A 17463-nucleotide genomic window follows, 5' to 3' on the forward strand; every position below is an offset into this window, starting at 1 on the left:
GCACTCCCCAAAGTCATAAAACACTTTTTCTCATTTTCCTGTAAGTTATATAGAGAATAGTTCTCTTCTGCAGCAAGTTATAAAGAATGCAGATACTCTGCCAAACATGTCACAAAGACGATGAAAAACCAAACTACCGGTTATCGGTATAGGCTCTTTTAGTTCAGCTGACATCATGATGACTTTTGTAATGGTCACTTGGAAGTACTTATCCATCAAAGCACGTGAGCTCTATACCAGTGAAAGAACGCTGAGTGGTGCACCGATTCAAGCTGTACCAGATACTGCTACTTCATCACTGGCTTATTAGATTCTGAAAGCTTTTAGACAAATAAACTATTTGGGGGGTTGCTTTGTTTTGTTTTGTTTTCACTAAAACTAGGAAACCAGGAGTCCTGAACTTGCATTCTTAATACAGCCTAATATCTGTAATGTAAATAGTATAAACACATAATATAAACAGCACAAGTTAAAATACGTTATTGCCTATAATGTCCTCATTTATTAATGAGCTCATTAGGAAAATAAATACTTCACTAGTTTGAGTGTTCACAGCAACTAATCTGTATAACATACCAATGACCTATGTACTATTTTCTGTGATGACATATATTTCCACCCACAGCTTTACAAAAGAAGAATGAGAAAAATTGCATTTTGGAGACTATCAAACTTCTCAAGAACTTTAAAATCATCTAATCCAGTTTTTCACAGTCTAAGACCTAGACACTGGTGGTACACTTAGAGAGCTTTAAATAACTTTGAATAACCGTCTAAGGAAATGACTCCCTTTTCAGTTTTTTCCCTTCCAATTAAGTCAAGGAAAAGAATCTCAATTATTCATCTTTTTTAACAAAGAGAGAACTGGCCTCATGTAGAGCCTTCACTAGGCCATGGTACCCAGTGTTGTTCTGATACACTGTGTTCATTTTTAGATGTGGTTTCTATTCATAGCATTGTTATCCATTTTTCAGTTACAGTACTGATATGGAGTTTCCTACATAGATAAATTTACTTTTGTGAAATAAAAGTGTTTTTATACTGTGGATATGACTATTTATTTTAAAATGCATTGGTGTAAACAGCAGGATGTGTATTTTGAACAAGTTGTTTCTAATCTACACTCCAGGGACAGTTCATTATTTAATCAGGACTCAGTACCTAAAAAGAACTATACTTAAAACGCACAACATGTCCCTAATCAAACCTATACCAAATGCTTTGTTAATTAGTATAAGGTGTGTTAGAAACCATCTTTGTTGGTTTAAATGAATGTTATTCAAGAGAAGCAATAAGTTAGGAGGAGTGCTGCACTCGGTTCCTGAGCTCTACTGATCCTGAATCTTCCTATTGCATGGAGGACCCTGTAGCCTGATCTTATGCCAGGATGGCTTCAATAAGTATACCGCAATCAGAACACTGTCATCAGAACACTGTGATGTCCCTTTTGGAGTAGACTTTCTTGTTAGAGCTAGTTTACTTAGGACAGAAGTGGGACTTCAAATGTTCTTTACATTTTTCTACAGTTTTCAAGTTTTCTACAATAAGCATATAAATTCATTTTAATAAAAGAATTTTTCAACATCTTAAAACACATCAGCAGTTTAAGTAAATTATGGTATATATGCTTTCAGGTTTGCTTTAAAATGTGGTTTTTTCTGCATTTAGGATTTTTCCTTGAAAATTCAGCATTATAAGTCCTTGGATATATTTTTCTCTGAATAAATCTAACACCAAAAAAGACTTCCAGCTCTGTTGCCAATTAAGAACTCATGCCAAGTTGCAGAAGCAGAAAAAAATGGTAGAAGAAAAGGCCCAGTTCCTTTTGGCCTCTCAGACAAGGTAAAGCAGTCAGAAAGATCAAATGAATGGTTTCTTTTTAAGTTTGGCTTCCTGAACAGGTAGATCAATTCACAGTTTTCATTTCTGTCTTACCACTTTGCACAGTCAAACATGGGCTATATAAAGGCGTCATTATTAGGGAAAGTCTTTTTGCAGAATCTCCAAGTACAGTCATTTGGATGGCCAGGCCCTTTTTTCACCAGGCACAGCCTCTTGTGAAGTAGGTGTTGGGTGTCCAATTGCCCTGAAATGTGCCTCAGCATTGACTAGTGACTGATGTCCCAATTATTCTACAGAACACAGCCTACGTACTCTAAGAGATCAGCTCAGGGCCCAGGTAAACTCAAAGAAGAAAAAAACTTCTTAAAATGATGCTTATTTAGCCTGAAGAAACTTTTGGAATGTGAATCATTTACATTTCAACAATAAAAACAACTACAAGGCTTTTTTCCCCCCATTTTTGAAGAGAAGAAAACATTGAGTCGTGACCCCATACAAAGAACTGGACATTTTGGTCCCTAACATGTGATTTATTCTTTTTAAATCAAGATTGTTTACTTTAGTAACAGATCAGAGAGACTTATTTTGTCTTAAATGTTTCCAGAACGTGCTTCTTTCTGAGGAGCCCACTGCAGTAATATAAACTTGTACATATGTTCACACACAATTATAAGCTTAGAAGAGATCATAATTCCATGACTTCATCACAGTGGCTTGCAAGGCTGGAATAGTAATTACAGCTGTGCTCACTGTATTCATTACAGTCTTCACAAAAAAATTCTTTGTATGAAATAATAAGCACCATCAAATTGTTTTTGAAATAAGGTAGTATATAAATAGAATAAACAAATATATTGGAATCTAAGTGATGATTCATTCTACAGTTCAGTATAATATTTTTAACAATTTATAACTTTCTTTAATTTAGCTCTCTTGAAGAAATAATAACATGTGTACAGATAGCTAGGTAAAAGCAACTCATGCGGTCAAGCATAGTCATGAAGAAAATCAGTAAAGCTAATTTTAAAATAAATCTTCAATAAATACGAAGGTAGACAAGAAAACTCCTCAAACTACTTAATTATCGGCATTTGTATTATACGTTAGAAACTCCTCCTAAGATTTTGAATGGATTTACAATGTGTGAAAAGTACTCCAACCTTGAGTACTGTCTCATATGAAAACTGCCAAGGTCAAGAAACAGTATAATTTAACCAACCTGAAGATAAATGAAGCTTGCCTTTCAGGCTTCATATCACCCCAATATCGTGCCTTATGATTTAATAAATCATGATTATCATGATAGTTATAGCTGGTAGAAAAGAAAAAAGTTAACATACTAAATTCTAATGTTTAATAAAATAGAAAATAAATAGCATATCAATTAGGGGGAAAGGAAAAAAGGAGGAATTTTCGTATAATGTTATTCAACATATTCTCTCAAAAGTACATGTGGCACGTAGCTACTTCTCAAAGTTACTTGCCAAGAAACTATTCTGTTGTTTTGTTTTATTTTTGTTTTTGTCATTTGACTTTACTTGGGACTCTGTTTTGAGGAATATGCTTGGAAAATATCAAATTATCTGAAAAATTTATAGGCACCTAAGTACTCTAGTAGTCTGAAACAATATTCATGCAACAAAATCGAAGGCCTATTACATGCTCTTTGACAGTAGGATTAATTTAAAACTACAATACATAGGCCTTTTCCTTAAGGAATTTCCCATAAAGTGGTCATTTTAGGTCTTTCAGCTATAAATTTCCAAAGGGGCACATGTAGCAAAATAAATGAGATCAATCACAATTTTCTGTGTTCCTCAGTTAAAATGTTAACATAATCCCTCTTCTATGATTCTTTGCTGTCTTCAGATAAGCAACTGTTACCACGCCAGACAGAGAAAAACTGTTCTATAGAATTCTCCAAGGACAGTGCTGATCAATTTTAACCTGCTCTGGGTATTGAAATTGTGTATGTAAAGGAGACCTAATGGACATATTTACCTGTAAAGATACCTGGAGGCATTGTTAAACCTAACCTTATGAAGGTAATAGTAAAATTTATCAAGAATGACAATTTGCACATTTTATAATGAGAACCCTATTCAGTTCATGATATGTATTTATATTTAATGGAGAGGGAAGATGATGTGTGTTTCCAAACTAGATATGAGTACTCCATCACCCCAAGGAGAGAAGAATCAGAGCAAAAATAAGACATGAAATTCTCAGATTTTTAATTTTGAAAGTAGTCCAGCTGTCTGACAGTAATATTTGGAAGAAGACGTGACCAGGCACAGGGGTTTTTATCACTGTCTCCTACCCCAAAACTAGCTGAAGAGACTTAGACTGGAAGGTAGAGGAGATGGTCCACTTCTCTTCGGGCAGACCTCCAGGGAAGGACACATTCTGAGGACCCCATTGTCAGGGCATGTGCTGTCTGCTTGTCGGGAACTCCGGGCAGCAGCCTGACTAAAGCTCCTTCTGTTTCCATAGGGCAGTAAGGGATGAGAAGCTGCGGGGCAGCCCAGACCACGTGGGCTCAGAGCCCAGGGAGTCTTTTGCAGTCCCATCTGCAAGTGGCAAAGCAAAACAACAAAAGAACATGGAAGTTAGCTGAGAAATGAAATGACCTGGAGGTCTGCAGAGGCCATGTAGCCAGAATGAGCAGAGCTCAGAGTGAGGCAAACACAGGCATCTCGACAGATCCCAGCATGGGTCGTGTAGTTCTCCCAGAGCGAGCTCGTGATGTGAGCCCCCAGACCTTAGATGATTTCCTGAAGAGAAGTAAAACACTGGACGATGTCTGAGCTCATCTGGAATTGACTAGATTAAGTTTCCTACCATCAAGCAGAATGAGGACTGAGAAGGTAACATTAAACTGATCTGCAAGAAAAAGCGTAACATTTTCCACATTCTTCTCTGAAAATAGTACCCACAACACAATGACCTATATGGTATAATCAGTAAATTCTGATACTAATCTCAAGTTTTTCCTCACTAGAAAACTAGTGATAACTCTGACCCAGAGTGACAAAGACACTGGTCTTATCAGAAACCTCTGTGTCCCTCTTGTCCCCTGCTGTCAACATTGCTATGGCTGCTTCTGGGCTTTCATTCCTAAGAAATCATCTTTTCCTTGTACTTTTTCAAATTATAATTTTTAAGTATTGAATCATTATCAGCTGATTTCTATGAAAGCTTTGGCTTCCTTCCAATTTGCTTGACAAAATACCGGCTGTGAGGATGCAATGTTCCACCCGTATTGTCTAACTCTTTAATCTAATCTAAACTATTTTAAATAATCTGTGTCTGTATTTCTGGGGACTGGGTTTTCTCTGCAACAGCAGAAATTCTGTAAATATGGCACAAGAGGAAGGACACTGTGAAAGGCTTACAGTTGGAAGAGTCAGTTATTGTTTGTCACACAAAAACTCAGTAAGTACTTATGGGAATTAGGGGGATAAGAAGCCAGTAAATGAATCTGAGCTTCTGTAGACCTTCTGTTACATACTCATGTGAACACTATAATTCATACAGAGCACCATTAAAAATGACTCCAGAGGCAGGAGCTGAGAAACATCTAATACGAAAAGACCACACCAACTTCTGGAAAACATTTACCTCTTTATACTGTACTCACTGATTTCCTTGTCTGCTTTCTAAATCAGATCATCAACTCCTTGAAAGCAAGGGCTGTTTTGTTCATTGTTGTCATAACTAAGCCCTATAACAATGCCTAGAGTATAATAGGTATTCAATAAATACTCATAAAAGGAAAAAATAATCTAATGCAAGAAACTGTTCATTACTACATTCACAGATCTCTCCAGCTGTGTGTAAAATATACAACATCAATCAGAACAACAAGTTAATTGTTCTTTCTCATATCCTGCTTTATGTTTAAATGAGATCATTCCAGCAAGAACTGGAACTTCCTCCAATCATTAAGAACAAACCACAACATCCATTTCAAGATACACAGGAAATTATGTCTAAAGCTTTTGCTTGGCTAGTGGAATGTTCCCATTGGAATGGAAATTCTCCCATGTATACACAGGTTGAACAATTTGAATTGAAACTTCTGATTCAATTCAGCCAGTGATGTCACTACCTCTTTACATTTTAAGTGTTTTGTATTTGTTTTTTGTGTATTAACCTTAAGACGGGGCCATTAAAGTTGAAAATACCAGTCCATTCCAGTAGACTGACAAAGTTTCTGCATGTGCTTTCTTATTTCAGTAGTCTTTTCGTTCGTATTATCTAATTTAATCCTCTCAAAATTCCTACAAACTAGATCCCCTCTTACCATTTAATGAGTAAAGTGAGGCTAACAGACTTGCTCAAGGTCACATTTTTTAAATGGAAAATCAAGACCAAAGTCCATCTAGGTCTTCTAATTCTATAGCACTCTCCCCCTCACTCTACACCACCTTACTGTCTTTTTTATGGAAAATATGCCATTTTGGAATGTTTTGCTTAGAAAACTAGTAACTTTTCTTTTGTTTCATAGAGGTATACTTAACAGTCTTAATTATGATTGTGAGTCAGTAACACTAAAGAAGAAGAAAAACCAAGTGTAATTGCTATTTATCTGTTAAAATGTCTGGGGCATAAATATACACCTTCGGGTAATGTTTTTTCCTGAGAAGAGTTTGTGGATGCATTATCTCATTTCCTGTGGCAAAGTTTTCTCGTCCTGGCTCTAAGTGCAGACTGAGACAGAGAGCCAGCGTGTAACTCCGGATGGAATCCTGGCAGGGGGAGTCCTGGCTTCACAACAGCTTGCTGTCACCCAGAAACGCTAAGGGAATATGCAAATGTTCAGTGGATTTGCAAAAGTGGATTACAGTGTGAATACTGGTTTTCTTTTTTTAAAGTATTTCACACTGACTTTTATTCTGTACATAAGCTTGACATCTTACTAAATGCGTGTAAATAATTTGACCATACATTCACAAGGGAAAGGAAGCAGTTATTTTTAGTCATTATTACCATTTAGTCTAATTCCTGGCATATATGTGGTAGGTGCTTCATAAGAGCATGAATTTAGTATAAGTGTATGTGTGAAATATTATTTGTTATTATGAAGAAAACCTCTCACTTCCCTACCTCCTCCACACCTTGCTTCTAAGAGGTAGATTGTGTGATGATCAGTGTGGTGGATATGAGGATGCAAACACAACAAAGACAGACAAACTTATCTGCTTAAGAAAAAATGTAAAGGTATAGAAATATCAGGGAAGAATTCCGGGAAGTGGAAAAAGATAAAGTGAGCTAGAGAAACTGCAAGATGAGTTTTCATGAAGAAAGGAACCAAAGGCAGAAAAAGAAGTTGGAGAGGAGTAGAACAAGAATTTCTAATGGCTCTTTTAAAGCTTACTTTATGGTCTTTGAGACTACACACTCCATTGCCTACAAAATCTTTAGTGAAATCTCTTACTCTCTAACATCATGACAGTCGATTTGTTTCAAGGACATGCAAAGAAATTCTATATACTTCAAGGTGGGAAAAGAGGTTGCTTAGATCTGTGTCTACTAGCTTAGTGTTTATAGTATCTTTTCATCATGTATGCAAATTCATAGACTTTTAGAATGAAAAAGATCCCCAGAGAATCATTATCTAATCCTCTATGCGTACAGAGAGGAAACTGAGACAGATAAATTAATTGACTTTTACTGTATTTCATTAGATCTAAGAGTCATAGTAAGATACACCATTTTTTAAAATACATCACTAAGTAAGAAAACAGAATGTCATTGATTAAATTATAACACAATATTCTTCATAAATTAGAATTTTATTTTATGCTTAATGAAAGAGCTATTTTAAAACATGTCAAAAGACATCATGAAGAAATAGTCAGCCAAATCCAAAATGTGAGAAATTCTATTACAAAAACATACCTGTTTATTTAACAACAGCAAAAATAGCATAAAGAGTGAACTATTATAGATTAAAAGAAAGTTGAAACATATTAACCAAATACAACATGTAGATCTTGTTTGAAACCTAATTCTAACAAACCAACTGTACAGATTAATTTTTCAGGTAAGCAGGAAAAACTGAATATGGACAGGGTATTAACTTTTATTAAAGAATTATTATTACTCCTAGTGAGTGAAATAATACTATGATGGTTATGTGTTTTTTGAATTCCTTATATGTTAGAGATACACAGTGAAGAATTTAAGAATGATGTGATATCTGGCATTTGATTTTGAATACTCTATTGCCCCCCCCCCAAAAAAAATAGGAGCAGGGAAAGAAAAAACAAAAATTGCAGGAAATTGGTAACTTTGGAAGCTAGATAATAGATATACTTGGGTCCATTACATTATTGTCTTTACTGGATATGCTTTAAAGAGTCTATTAAACATGAGTTTTATTATATAATGTATATTAAATATACAACATATATAAATAAAATGTGTTAAATTGTTTTTAAAACATCAAAGTCAAACACTTCTGAATCACTTTTTAGAAATAAACTGTTTTATAATAGTTTAAGATTTACTGAGAAGTTACAGAGGTAGTACAGAGTTTCAATATACCCCATACCCAGTTTCCCCTATTATTAACATTTTGTATTTGCATGATATATTTATTGCCATGAATGAACTAATAGTGATAAATTATTAACTAATTTAACTAATTATTTTAACTAAATTTAACAATTACTCAAATTTCTTTAGTTTTTACCTAATGTCCTCTTTATGTTCCAGAATATCATCCATTACATAACATTACATTTAGTTGTCATTTCTCCTTAGTCTCCTCTTAAATGTGGCAAACCCTCAAATTTTCCTTGTTTTTAATGACATTAACAATTTGGGGAAGTACTGGTCAGGTATTTTGTAGAATGCCCTCTATTAGGATTTGTCTTGTTTCTCTCATGATTAGACTGGGGCCATATGTTCTTTAGAATACCACAATATATCAAGGGTATATATTATCAAGGCGACATCATCATGGTTGATGTTGACCTTGAACACCTAGCTGAAGTCATGTTTGTCACGTTTCTCCACGGTAAAGTTCCGTACTATATGCTTTGGAAGAAAGTTACTATGACCAGCCCATAATTAATTTATGCTCCACCTCCTTGAGGGCAGGGTATCTATGTAAGTTATTTGAAATTCTACTGCAGGGATATTTGTCTTCTCTTCCCCATTTTTTAATTTATCTAATCATTTATTTAATGTCAGTATGTACTGACAGATACTTATTTTATACTTTGGGTTATAATCCAATTCTATTCTTACTTTGTCACTCAAATTGTTCCAGTTTTGACCATTGGGAGCTCTTCAGTTGGCTCCAGTGTTTCTTTAACACATCCTTATCATTGTGGCTTTTTTTTTTTTTCAGTACTTCTTTATTTACTGTCACCATAAGATTCTCCAGACTCATATATTTCCTAGCCCAGGAGAATCATTTTTAACTGAGTCATCAATATCCATGTTTTTCCACTTAATTTGTCCTCTGCATTATCAAGAACATTAGTGAAGAAGCGTATTATATAAAAGTGTTCCAATGTTGTGTTACAGTTTTCTTCCAAGATGCTGACACCCATTCTGAATAGGGCTTTTGGAAAAATATCAAAACATAAACAGAACTTTTTTTAAAAATTATTTATTTATTTATTTATTTATTTTTGGCTGTGTTGGGTCTTCGTTGCTGCACGTGGGCTTCCTCTAGTTGCAGCAAGCGGGGCTACTCTTCATTGTGGTGCATGGGCTTCTCGCTGCGATGGCTTCTCTTGTTGTGGAACTGGGCTCTAGGCATGTGGGCTTCAGTAGTTGTGGCTCACAGACTCTAGGGCACAGGCTCAATAGTTGTGGTGCATGGTCTTAGTTGTTCCGTGGCATGTGGGATCTTCCCAGAACAGGGCTTGAACCTGTGTCCCCTGCATTGGCAGGTGGATTCCTAACCACTGCATCACCAGGGAAGCCCCAGAACTTTTTTATATAGCTGTGAACACGTTTTATCATGCACTTTCAGTTACAAATATTTCACATCTGCCAGGTGGCAGATAGCAATTTTAAGACCCTTTAGTAAAGTTCTCACAGTGACAAAATTCTCTCCTTTTTATTTTATATAGAAACTTACTTATTTAGCTTTCACTTTGAAGACATTTTTTTGCTGGATATGGACTTCTAGGTTGGCAGCTATTTTTTTTCCCTCTACTATCTAGATCCATAGCCTAGATACAAGTGGGTGTCTTGGTCTCATGACTGAACTAAAATTATTGCTAGTGGGGAATTCCCTTTCTCCCCACCTGGCTCCAGGCATTCAGACTTTAAAGAATTTTAAATCTAGTGATTTCTTCCTTCCATAATTTCAATTAAGAAGTCAGCTGGGGCTTCCCTGGTGACGCAGTGGTTGAGAGTACGCCTGCCGATGCAGGGGACAAGGGTTCGTGCCCCGGTCTGGGAAGATCCCACATGCCGTGGAGTGGCTGGGCCCGTGAGCCATGGCTGCTACGCCTGCATGTCCAGAGCCTGTGCTCCACAATGGGAGAGGCCACAACAGTTAGAGGTCCGTGTACCGCAAAAAAAAAAAAAAAAAAAAAAGTCAGCTGTGTATCTTTAAGTCAGTGCTTTTAACATTTTATGTCTTCTCTCCTTTTAATTTTTTCCCCTTTGGTTTTAATCATTTTGCTATAATATATCTAGTTGATATCACGTGACAAATTTGGAAAATTCTCAATCACCATGTCATTGAATATTGATTCTATCCCATTCTCTCCACTATGTCTGCTATTCAGATTATGCCTGTGTTAGATATTTAAATCATACCTCACACTGTTCTCTTTGTTTTTCAGTCTTTCTGACCTTGAATCTGAGTATTTCCTTTGGACCCATCTTCCAGGCCCTGTATTCTCTTCTCTAATTTGCAGGTAATTCATCCATTGAGGTTTTGTTTTCTTTCTTCTTACTATTCCATTTTCATCAGGTATTTTTTGTTTGTTTCCACTTTTCTGACAAATTCTCAAGCATGTTTTGAATTCCTTGAATATATAAATCATAATTATGTTAAAATCTGTCTCTGATAACACATAATTATCTGAATTCCCTCTGGGTCACATTCAACTTGTATTGTTTCTCTTTGGCTTGGGCTATTCTTTGTTTTTTTCATTTGTCTAGTTACTTTTTTATGGAATGTCAGACATTGTATTTGAAATTTTATAGAGATAATTTTAGACTCTGAATTATGTCAAGTATGTCTGACAGAATTTACTTTTATTTTTGGCAAGAAGGTAGACTAGGAAAAGTAGGAATTTTAGAGTATCTTAATAAAATTATGTACCAAGATAATCTGAAATTAAACATAAAATCCTTGAGAGATGATATTTTGATGGATTACTCTTACTCCTAAAGGGTAGCTATTGGAACCCAACCCAAAGTTTGTTTAGGTTTTTTTCCTCATACTGCTTATTCTCCTCAGGTTCTGACTCCCATTTTTGCCCCTTCAGCCTAAGAAATCTGTTGTAAGACTTGTTCATCTTTTTATAATCTCCACCACCACTTTCAGAATCACAAGATTTCTCTGGATAAAAACAGCCTCCAATTCTGGGCTCATATTTCTATGGTTCTCTCCTCTCCCGGATATTGGCCCTGCAATTCCTTACTGCTTTGGTACTTTTTTAATTCCTCGAAAAAAAATTTTTGTCCACCTTATCTAGTTGTTTAAAGTGGGAATGTTGGTCCAAACTATTTATCCTATGATGGCCAAGAGCAGAATATTTTACTCTTCATTTCTAATATCAAGTCATACTATTTGTATTCTCAGTGACTGATATTATAAATAAATGATAATATCAAAATTAATTAAAATCACTTATTATTATCAATTTATAGAATCAGTCTACAGATAAAACATATTGACTAAATATAAAAAGGAAAAATATAAATACTCTAACTTTAATCATAGGAAGTAACTTACTAGAAATTAAGTGATAGGGCTCAAGAAACAAGAAAAATCTCAAATAAAAACCCTAACTACCATCCAAATGAGTTAGAAAAAAAGAACAGGCAAACCCCAAAGTTAGCAGAAGAAAGGCAATAATAAACATCAGAAAAGAAATAGATAAAATGGAGACCAAAAAAACAACAGAAAACATCAATATAACCAATAGCTGGTTTCTTGAAAAGATAAACAAAATTGATAAGCCATTAGCAAGTCTCATTAAGACAAAAAGAAAGAAGATCCAAACAAACAAAATAAGAAATGAAAGAGGATAAATAACAAACAAAATCACAGAGATACAAAAAAATCACAAGAGAATATATGAACAGTTATATGCCAAAAAAATTGAACAATCTAGAAGAAATGGACAAATTTTTAGAAACATATAAACTTCCAAGAATGAATAAGGAAGAAATAGACAGTCTGAACAAACTGTTCATTCATAGTGGAACTGAATTTGTAGTTTAAAAACTGCCAGCAAACAAAAGACCAGGAAATCAGGAAAAAGACAAGGATGCCCACTCTCACCACTATTATTCAACATAGTTTTGGAAGTTTTAGCCACAGCAGTCAGAGAAGAAAATGAAATAAAAGGAATCCAAATTGGAAAAGAAGAAGTAAAACTGTCACTGTTTGCAGATAACAAGACACTATACATAGAGAATCCTAAGATGCCACCAGAAAACTGCTAGAGCTAATCAATGAATTTGGTAAAGTAGCAGGATACAAAATTAATGCACAGAAATCTCTTGCATTCCTATACACTAATGAAAAATCTGAAAGAGAAATTAAGGAAACACTCCCATTTACCACTGCAACAAAAAGAATAAAATACCTAGGAATAAACCTACCTAGGGAGACAAAAGACCTGTATGAAGAAAACTATAAGACACTGATGAAAGAAATTAAAGATGACACAAACGGATGGAGAGATATACTATGTTCTTGGATAGGAGGAACCAATATTGTGAAAATGGCTATACTATCCAAAATGATCTACAGATTCAATGCAATCCCTATCAAATTACCAATGGCATTTCTCACAGAATTAGAACAAAAAATTGTACAATTTGTATGGAAACACAAAAGACCCTGAATAGTCAGAGCAATCTTGAGGGGAAAAAAAAAACAAAAAATGGAGCTAGAGGAATCAGGCTTCCTGAGTTCAGACTATAAAACAAAGCTATAGTCATCAAAACAGTATGGTAGTGGCTCAAAAATAGAAGTATAGATCAATGGAAGTGAATAGAAAGCCCAGAAATAAACCCACACACCTCTGTGCAACTAGTCTACAACAAAGGAGGCAAGAATGTGCAATGGAAGAAAGACAGTCTCTTCAATAAATGTCTCTGGGAAGACTGGACAGCTACATGTAAAAAAATGAAATTAAAACACTCTTTAACACCATACACAAGAATAAACTCAAAATGGATTAAAGATGTAAATGTATGATCAGACTTATAAAACTCTTAGAGGAAAACATAGGCAGAACACTCTCTGACATAAATCACAGCAATATCTTTTTCGATTTGTCTCCCAGAGTAAGAAAGAAAAATGGAAAGAAAAACAAAACAAACAAATGAGACCTAATTAAACTCAAAACATTTTGAACTGCAAAGGAGAACATAAACAAAATGAAAAGACAACCCACAGAATGGGAGAAAATATTTGCAAATGATGAGACTAACAAGGGATTAATCTCTAAAATTTACAAACAGCTCATATAGCTTAATATGATAAAAATAAACAACCCAATCAAACAATGGGCAGAAGACTTAAACAGACATTTCTCCAAAGAAGACATACAGATGGTGAAGAGGTACATGATAAGATATTCAACATCACTAATTAGTGGAGAAATACAAATCAAAATTACAATGAGATTTCATCTCACACCTGTCAGAATAGCCATCATCAAAAAATCTACAAACAATAAATGCTGGAGAGGTTGTGGAGAGAAACGAACTCTCCTACAATGTTGGTGGGAATGTAAATTGGTGCAGCCACTGTGGAGAACAGTTTGGAGGTTCCTTAAAACACTAAAAATAGAGCTATCATATGATCCTGCAATCCCACTCCTGGCATATGTCTGGAAAAAACATGGTCCAAAAGGATACATGCACCCCAATGTTCATTGCAGCACTGTTTACAATACCCAAGACATGGAAATAATCTAAATGTCCATTGACAAATGAATGGATAAAGAAGATGTGATACATAAACACAATGGGATATTACTCAGCCATTAAAAAGAATGAAATAATGCCATTTGGAGCAACATGGATGGACCTAGAGTCTGTCATACTAAGTGAAGTAAGTCAGACAGAGAAAGACAAATATCATATGATATCACTTATATGAAGAATCTGTTAAAAAATTATAAAAATGAACTTATTTATACAACAGAAACAGACTCACAGACTTGGAGAACAAACTTATGGTTACCGGGGGGAAGGGTGGAGGGGAGGGATAGTTAGGGATTTTAGGATTGACATGTACACACTGCTATGTTTAAAATGGGTAACCAGGACTTCCCTGGTGGTCCGGTGGTTGGGACTTTGCCTTCCAATGCAGGGGTGCAGGTTCGATCCCTGGTTGGGGAGCTGGGATCCCACATGCCTTGTGCCCAAAAAAACATAAAAGAGAGGCAATGCTGTAGCAAATTCAATGAAGACTTTAAAAATGGCCCACCTCAAAAAATAAAAAATCTTAAAATGGATAACCGACAAGGACCTACCATGAATTCACACGCACTGTGAACTCTGCTCAATATTATGTAACAACCTAAATGGGAAAAGAATTTGAAAAAGAATAGATACATGTATATGTATAAATGAATCACTTTGCTGTACACCTGAAACTAACACAACATTGTTCATCAACTATACTCCAATATAAAGTAAAAAGTTTAAAAAAACATGAATGGATAAAGAAAAAGTGATTACATATATATATATATATATATATATATATATATATATTAATGGAATGTTACTCAGACATAAAAAAGAATGAAATTCTGACATATTTGCAACATGGGTGGACCTAGAAGGTATTATGCTAAGTGAAATAAGACAGAAAAACCAAATAGTGTATGTCATCATTTATACAGAATCTAAAAAATAAAACAAACAAGTACTATAACAAAACAGAAACTGACTTACAGATATAGAAAACAAACTAGTAGTTACTAGTGGGGAGAGGGAAAGCATGAGGAACACAATAGGGATAAGGGATTAAGAGATACATACTACTATGTATAAAATAAATAAGCTACAACTATATATTGTACAGAACAGGGAAATATCACCATTATTTTATAATAACTGTAAGTTGTGTACAATCTATAAAAATATTGATTCACTATGTTGTACACCAAAAACTAATATAATATTGTAACTCAACTCTACTTCAATTTTTTAAAATGGAGGGTGGGAGGGAAAAGTAAAGTTAAAGATAGCACTAAAAACTTCATCTTATTACATTTTTTGGAGTCAGGAAAGTTGAGTGCATAAATTTGGAGGTTTATGTATATTAGTTAATGTTTAAAAGTAATAATACAACATTTTAAAATAAAGAACTGAAAATAATTGCAAATAAAACAGTGATAAAATGCAGCAAGAGTTATCAGTGTAAACAAGCAAAATGTTGCATCTTTTCTAACAGGAATCTATAAATATTGATTAAAATACATAAATTTAGAAACAAATGTATGAATTTTTATTTGAAGTTATGGAGATAACCACCATAAAGCTAAACAAAAAAACAACTAAAAGAGTTTATATTTCAATAGTGGCAATTAGTGGTGAGTATTTTTTATTTGATACCACTGCTTGATTTTGTTTATTGTTTGATGATAAATTTTTAAATTAACGGATTATTAATTGATTATATTGTACATAAAGCATCAAACAAATACAGTCCATCATAAAATGGCAGAAAAGTTTAAGATAAACATATATTTTAATAAAACATTTTTGACAAAAAATACTCTTCTGTAATAGAGTTAATTCATTCATTGAGAAAACAAATTATATATTACGAAACTAAAAAGTTTAACTATAATGAAGTTGACCCCTACGGTGAGTAAACTAACTCTCTAAAGGAAATCAAATACGTGAAGAAGACAATTAAAATCTGAAATTACTCAATATTAATTAATACAAGTCACAAAGAAAAACTGTTTTTTTCCTAACTATGAACCATGTGGTAATTGTTTTTGAGGTTTACTGTTCACATGCTCCAGGAAAAATATAAATGAATACTTTTTCAAACTACTTGGAAGATTCCCCAGACAAGAAAAGTAGTAAATATGTTTTCAAAAGCAAAAATATTTTTTCTATGACTCTAAACTTTTGATTTCTTGAGCCTCCCTCCCTGGACATATATGTAATTTTCCAGGAGACTTAACTGTGTGAACAGAGCAGGTGGAGAACTCCTTATACTTCTGCAGTACATAGAACGTGGGAGGTAAAGCACATTTTATACAACCTCCATGGAACAGAAGCTAATGTGAGACAGTATGTTTATATATTATGACCATGAGTTCATTTTTTAAATTTATTTTTATTATAACTTAGAGATCATTTTAAATAAATATTCTATCTGAATCTTATCTGAAATAGTTTCCAAATTTGTATTTTTCTTATTTGCTTTAAACACTGACTAACAATGATTAATAAAATCAATGACTGAGAAATACTCTGGCATAGAGTTGTAGAAAGTTAAATAATGTCCATACCTAGCTGTTATTTTCAGCTGAATACTTAGTACAAGCATATGTCATTTATGTGTGTGCTTATACATGTATGTTCTTTATGTATTTTATTATCCATTACCCTCACATGATTTTCTTATAGGAATAATTTTTTAAATGTTGTCAAACCCTTCCAAAAGCATTTGTGTTGTTGATAGGCTGTCAGGCATTATTAATGCTCAGAATAGCTCCAGAGACTTGAAAATATTTTAGCACTGAGGCCTCCTCTGTTGTATCTTTCCACTCTCAGAAGTTATGCCAAAAAGACTATGCCTGGCACAGGCATGGTATACCTGAATGGCTATGGCTGGAGGGTTTCACTATAGGCTCTACTATTCAGAACAAGTCCTATATTTATAAAGATTTTGATTGGTTATAATACTGGGCTGGGGGCAAATGTCCAAACCCAAGAAAGGTAGTCAGTTTTCTGTGATCTATGTCTGTAACTAGCAGCCTCTAACCCTGGCCAACTTGTTGGTCATAAGTGGGGTCTTGGCAAGAGATGTGGCTGAATCGTTGTAAGTTTATTCCCACTGTCAGTAAAATCTCAGACCACATGCCCCACAGATGGTGCACAAGTGCCACTTTGATGTATAAAATGGAACACATTTAAAGTCATTTCTTTTGCTTACAAGGAGGTGGATCTATAGAGAACAGAATTCAGTTTTCATGTCACTCAATCAATTAGTGTCAGCCACTATCCCAGCACAGTAGGTAGCTGAGGAAACAGATTTCATGGATTTCCATAATGTCACTAAAAAATGGCTTTCAGAATTAAGTGAAAATTTTAATATCTCAATCTTTGCCATATCATCCCCTTAATTTTTCTCTCTAGAAGTTTAATGACAATAAAAGACTGTTTATTCTAAAAATATTCTATTTTTTAAAGTGTCTAAATACC

General features: G+C 34.4%; 1 long non-coding RNA gene across 1 annotated transcript in view; it reads right to left on the reverse strand.

The window, feature by feature from the left end:
- LOC308626096 overlaps positions 1 to 17463 on the reverse strand; it is a 166448-nt gene that overhangs the window by 15701 nt on the left and 133284 nt on the right. The window contains exon 2 of the long non-coding RNA XR_014017200.1: positions 13393 to 13489. This is a non-coding gene — a long non-coding RNA (uncharacterized lncRNA). The remainder of the gene's footprint in view (positions 1 to 13392; positions 13490 to 17463) is intronic.

This window comes from Mesoplodon bidens (assembly GCF_964165515.1).
Source record: "Mesoplodon bidens genome assembly, chromosome: 12".
NCBI lineage: Eukaryota > Metazoa > Chordata > Mammalia > Artiodactyla > Ziphiidae > Mesoplodon > Mesoplodon bidens.